The sequence below is a fragment of the Microcebus murinus genome, chromosome 12 (genome assembly GCF_040939455.1).
Source record: "Microcebus murinus isolate Inina chromosome 12, M.murinus_Inina_mat1.0, whole genome shotgun sequence".
NCBI classification, from domain to species: domain Eukaryota; kingdom Metazoa; phylum Chordata; class Mammalia; order Primates; family Cheirogaleidae; genus Microcebus; species Microcebus murinus.
The window spans coordinates 69,505,405-69,511,404 of NC_134115.1; the positions used below are offsets into that span (position 1 = coordinate 69,505,405).

Below are 6,000 nucleotides of genomic sequence, written 5' to 3' on the forward strand. Positions count from 1 at the left end.
AAGCAAATTTGCAGATATGGAATCCACACATAACAAGAATCCACTATATTTGGCATAGGCCAGTAAAAAAAAAAATCAGCTTATTACATTATCATCGGGGACAGTTTTGAGTCTGGCAAAGACCTACTGAGGACACCAGGAATCCAAACAGCAGCTGGAGCTCATGGGGAGAGGGAGGGAAATCTGCAAGTGTGGAGCCCCTCGAATCAATGTTCCAGGGATCCTTGAGTCCCTCTCTTATCCCTCTGCCAGGCCTCCAAGGGCTCCCAACCTCCTTAGTCTTAACTCTTGGTTCTCCCTGGCAGGGAGGTAGGTGAGACTTCCCGGGTTGCACTGGGGCCTCCTGTATTGGATGCTGAGACTGCTGGCCCTCTGTGTGCCCAGGACAAGTTCTGTTCGGCCCAGTCCAGCCCAACCTGGCTCGGAGTTCTGTGTGCCGTTGCTCGTAAGCACAGGCCTGTATCCTGCCATTGTTCTGGGAAGGGCCACAGTGAGCCGGACAGGCAGGGGAATGGCACGGCAGATAGGGAGCCTGTTTCCAAATTGCCAGGTCACAGGGGAGAAAGAAGCTGACCTGCTCCACACCACACCTCCCCCTTCCTGCTCTCTATGCCAGCCCTCCTCCGGTCAGGTGGCTAGCAAAGCCCCAGGGGGTCCTTAACCTGGATTTCTGCACTTTCCCAGGAATAGAGCAGGAAAAGAAAGGGAACTCCCATTTGTGCAGCCTGCTTCTGCGCCAAGCCTGGTGCTGGCCACTTTCCACTTCCTGCCTCATGGAATCCTCCCAATCACCCTGCGGTGTCCAGAGCATCCAGGGTTATAGATGAGGAAACTGAGGTTCAGAGTGGTCCAGTGTGCAGCAATGAATTTAACCTCATCCTGGTCATTTGGCAGCATTAACTCAATTTGAGCAACAATGCAAAGTTCTGTCAGAGAGACTTTTCTTTTTTTTTTTTTTTTTTACTTTTACTTTTTATTCCCCCCATACCCCTGAATCCCTGGTATACACTACCACCATTTGAGCACCATAGTTTTAGTCAGTCAGTACCAATTTGATGGCGAGTAGATGTGGAGCCCATTTTCCAGATCTTGTGTCGCCTCACTTTGGATAATGGGTTTAAGCTTAATCCAGGATTGCATAAACAGTGCAAGCTCACTGTAGTTTCTTAGAATTGAGTAATATTCCATTGTGAGCATATACCAAATTTTAATTATCCACTGGTGAATTGACGGGCACTTGGGTTGTTTCCATGACCGTGCAATCGTGAATTGTGCTGCCATAAATATTCGGGTGCAGATGTCTTTGTAATAGAATGTCTTTTGCTCTTTTGGGTAGATGCCCAATAATGCTATTGCTGGGTCGAACGGTATTTCTATTTCTAGCTGTTTGAGATATCTCCAAATTCTTTTCCGCAAAGGTTGCACTAATTTACAGTCCCACCAGCAGTGTAAGAGTGTGCCTGTCTCTCCACATCCTTGCCAGCATTTGTTGTTTTGGGTTTTCTTGATACAGGCCATTCTCACTGGGGTTAGGTGGTGTCTCATTGTGGTTTTGATTTGCATTTCAGAGAGACTTTTCAAAGAGCATGAAAAGAGTTCATGCTAAAAGCCTAAATGCCTAAAAGCAACCTCACAGGGGCTCTCTAGCAATCCTTAAGATAAAATATTAAGAAGGACAATAATGACAACCTTCAACTTGTTGTTTTCTAAGTAAAAAGCCCCACTCTAAGTGCTTTACATAATTTTTGTCACTACAATTGTTTCAGGGACATTTTGAGGTACAGATTATCATCGTAGCCATTTTAGAGGTGACATATCTGAGGCTCGGAGCTGGGAGCTGACTTGCCTTAGGTTACAGAGGTCCTCACTCAGGCAACAGGAGAGTGGGGACTGGAATGCAGAGCCCTCCCTCTTACCTGCCATGCTAGGGGCTGGGGCTGGTGCAGGGCCGCTTTCTCATTCTGGAGCCCCCTCACGTCCCCTGGGTGTCTCTTCCGTCTTGTCTTGTGAAGCACAGCAGGCAACCAAGGTCGCCAGCAGCCACAGTCTTTTCTTTTCAGAGAAAAGGCCACAGCTTTCTAAGTTGAGATGCTGGAAGTGCTCAGTGCTGCACCCACAGTCGCTGCTGCCTGGGGACCCCATGGCGTCATCTCGCCCCAAGGCTGCAGGGCTCAGCCGCCGCCCGCTCACCCACCTCCTTTGGGCTCCACCGTACCCCTCCTTAGGGCTTCTCTGAGCCTCCGGAACTTCTTTCCTGTTAGATCTTGTTTCCACGGAGAAGGGCAATGAAGGGAGCTACCATTTTTTTTTTGGTGGGGTGTCTTCCGGTGAAAACCGGAAAACGTCCTAGACAAATTCTAAAAGAGGTCTACCCTTTGGGAGTTACGTTTATTGACCTGCTAAGGTATGCTGGGCACTGTGATAAATCTAACACACACAGGAATGAGTATTAACAGCCTTTTATAGAAGAGGTTGCTTGAGAAAGGCCCAGTCACTTCCCCGCGATGGCAGTGGGCGGTTCCTGTGGAGCTGGGATTGGAAACCTGGGAAGGAATTGTGGAGGAATCCTTGGTTTTGAAAAAACATCATCTGGTTTCTTCTCACCCCTCCACCCCCCTCTCCTCTGCTTGCTCCTCATTGTTTTAATGGGGTGATTTTCTTAGAGTGACTGTGATTTGAGCTTTCCTCTGAGGCCCCCATACTGGCGATGGTAGCAATAGACTCTTCACGCTCAGGAGGTGCCCAGATCGCAGCACACAGGGTCCAGCTGGGAAGTATTTCCCAATCGCCTGTCACTGCAGGCCAACACAGACGCATGCGCACAGCCTCTGCCCTGGTCCTGCGGTAACAGTCAAATTGCAGGAGGAAAGGCAGGGGGACGGGAGAGGCTGAGCTCCCGACTTGCCCTGGTCCCGTGGAAAGTGTCCCTCACCCACCCGGGCCGGCACAGGCTCCTTCCCACGTGAATCGTGCTGACCACACGGCCTCACACCCACCGAGGGACAGAACAGAGCCCCACAGGCAGGCTGAATCCCACAGTCACTCAGGCCACTCTGGTGGAGCAAGAGGCTGTGGGCAGTGTCACTTGGCACCGTGAAAGGTAGTCTTGGGCTGTGGGGTCAGAAAGACCAGGGTTCCACGGTCAGTGCCATGGTTTATCTGAGTGACCTTGGGCAAGTCACTCAACCTCTCTGAGCTCCAGCTCCCTTTCCCATAAAACGGAGAAAATAATACGGATCTTATAAGACTAAGAATTCAGCAAAAGTGTGTATGTTGGTAGGTGCTCTATAGATGTTATTCTCCCCCCTCTCCTCCTCCTCAAAGCAGGGCTGGGGTGAGAAGAGCTAAGAGAAGTGTCCAAATCCACCTGTCTATCAGCCTGTCTCTCCTCTTTGGGACAGAGCTAGTTCCCTGCCAAAGGGCCCTGCCGCTGAGCAGTCCTCATTCGGTCAGAGGCACAGATGGGGTTAGTCCACCCTCTGCCTCCCTGAATTAAAGTAAAACCTCTTTTACTTTAGAGCTACTAAGGGAAGTCCTTTAGAAGCTGCATTCGGTGAGAATGAATACAAGAAAAAATTTTGGACGTGGGTAACTTCTTTATGCCTATTAATATTAAATGTTGAGGAAAAGAATAAGCCATGTTGAGTGGGAATTGAGACCACAGGCCCTGGATGTAAAGGGCTTAGAGGTTCCAAGTCCTGCTGGGACACTTATTAGCCTAGTGGCCTCAGGCAAGGTATTTAACGTTTTTGTGTATTAATTTCCTAACGTGCCAAACAGTGGTAATAATGAGATCTACTCACATGGTGGTTGTCATAAAGACTGGAATACTGACCAGCACATAGGAAGTGTTCAGTAAATGTCATTTATATGTTTTATTTTACTGAGATAGAAACTGAGATGAAAAGAGGTTGGATAGATGCCTCAGGAAAAAAGGGAAAGATTTAACTTCATTAAATAGTCTCCTATAAATGCTTTGTTAGCAGCTGCTCACTTAAAAAATATCTGTAATCTTGATTAGAACTATAAATTGGCGACAATATAAATTGTGGCGAGAGTATGAGCTTTCAGATTTTGCATTTATTAGGATACAAAACAATCTTTCAATTAGCATTTTTATAAAACTGTAAGAACTGAAAGAGGCTTTAAACATGGGGAGTTGAGAAGGTCTCTACTAGGAAGGCCACGGACACCTTTCTTCCACAGAGTGATGCTGACTTGAAGTTTTACAATGATGCAACTTTCATTCATACATTCATTTGTTCATTGACTCAGCCACATTTAATAAGCAAGTGCCTGCTTTGTGTTAGGTGCTGTAGCGTACCCACAAATATAGAGGCAAGAGGGCCAGTCCCTGCTGGCACCATGCTTAACATGCTTAAGTCTCTATAAAGATAGATACGCAAATTGACCACTACTTTGTGTCCTGATCAATGCTTTAATGGGGACACGAGCCCTCCAGGGGGAGGGAAAGTCACCCAGTGGGTTCTCGGTGTTCTCACCTAGTGGGTTCACGGTGCTGATAGCAGTTCTCACGCCGTGTTCTCCGCCACCCGTGCTGGCTTTCTTATCCAGCACATTCCAGCGAAAAGCCCCACATCATGAGAGCTGACGGAGTTATTGGATGTTTATAGGAGTCAGGCATTGTGCCGGGCACTTTACATGAATTATCTTATTTAGTCATCACATTAGCTTTATGAGGGAAGTACTATTAGCTCCAATGTGCAGAGGAGAAAAATTAGAATCAAAAAAGTTTAAATAAATCAAATAAAATCACACGGCTGGCACAGGGCAGTGACTGAGCCATGGCTCAAACATGGGTCTCTTAGGTCCCAGTCCCTACGGCTGGCCAAGCCACTCTGTTCTGTGTTTATCATCGTATCTGCAGTTCCACCTGAAGAAGAGCCGTTAGGCCAAAGATAGCCTGTCTAGAATGCCTGGGCTCTGAGCTTATGTGATATGGAGGAAAGAGCTTGGGATCTGGAATCAGAATATCTGGGTTTGCATTTTCTCCTGCCTTCTAGCCACAAGAAACTCCCCACTTTGAGCCGCCGCTTAATCATCTGAGAAAAAGGGGTGTAGTGCCATGCATAGCCTGTCTTGGAGGTCTTAGGAGGCTTCAGTGAAAGAAGGATTCTGAGACAGTGTTTTGTAAAAGTAAAATCCGTGTTAAAGTATCAGTTACTGGGGAGGAAGTGCATTGGGAAGGCCATGGAAAGCACTCTAGCTAGTTTAAAAAGAAAAACGACTTAATGTAAGGAAATGGACGCTTATAAAATCATTGGAAGCTCTAGAAGACAAGGTTGCCAGGGGGTGTGGAAATATAGTTTTCAGTGTTTAATTCTCTGTAATCTGGAGAGGCTGGAATGGACATTGGGTGAACCAACAGTTTGGTTCTAATGTATGTATGCAGTGATGTAGCAAAGCACCCAGCCCAGCTGTGCCAGATGCCCCTGCTCCAAAGATGGAACCAAGGATGTGTCAGCGTCTGCCCTTCCTCACCCTACAGGGGGTTTGGAGGGACGAGAGGCAGAGTGGGATTAGGAAGACGGGCACATCTGGAGCTCCCAGGATATAAGGGTTGGCAAAGCTGGAAACTCTACGGGAGACAGTTAGGAAGAGCATCACAACTGTGAAGGCCAGGAGAGGACGGAAGTGTGTGGGGACAAGAGTTCAAGAGTAAGAGCAGGTAGAAATCACATAGAGAGTAGACATACTCCACGAACTCTACATTCAGCTCTGTCTGTAGCTCAGTTTCACTAGTCACCAAGAGTGTGATGTGCGGGTGGGTCAGTCCAGAGGAGAAGATGGGACATGGGACATAAACACAGACCCTAGGTTAAAACATGCAATGGTCCCCTTTTCTGGAAGGTCTCTGTGAATTAAAACATATTATATCAACCTCCCCGGGGTATTAAGGTCTGCACTTTCAATACTTTTCTCATCACGATCTATGCTTCCTTATTCACTTTCAAACAATGATCAGGTTGGAAGAGTTTT

At 47.4% G+C, this 6,000-nt stretch overlaps 1 long non-coding RNA gene and 1 other non-coding gene across 2 annotated transcripts in view; both read right to left on the reverse strand.

Annotated features, from left to right (window-relative positions):
- Positions 1-2,238, reverse strand: part of LOC105855697 (uncharacterized) — a 30,441-nt gene extending 28,203 nt beyond the window's left edge. The window contains exon 1 of the long non-coding RNA XR_001146728.3: positions 1,917-2,238. This is a non-coding gene — a long non-coding RNA (uncharacterized LOC105855697). The remainder of the gene's footprint in view (positions 1-1,916) is intronic.
- A 75-nt stretch (positions 2,239-2,313) lies between these two features.
- LOC142874704 (U7 small nuclear RNA) lies at positions 2,314-2,378 on the reverse strand. The gene has a single exon (XR_012922346.1). It is a non-coding gene; the product is annotated as a U7 small nuclear RNA (small nuclear RNA).
- Positions 2,379-6,000: the final 3,622 nt, after the last annotated feature.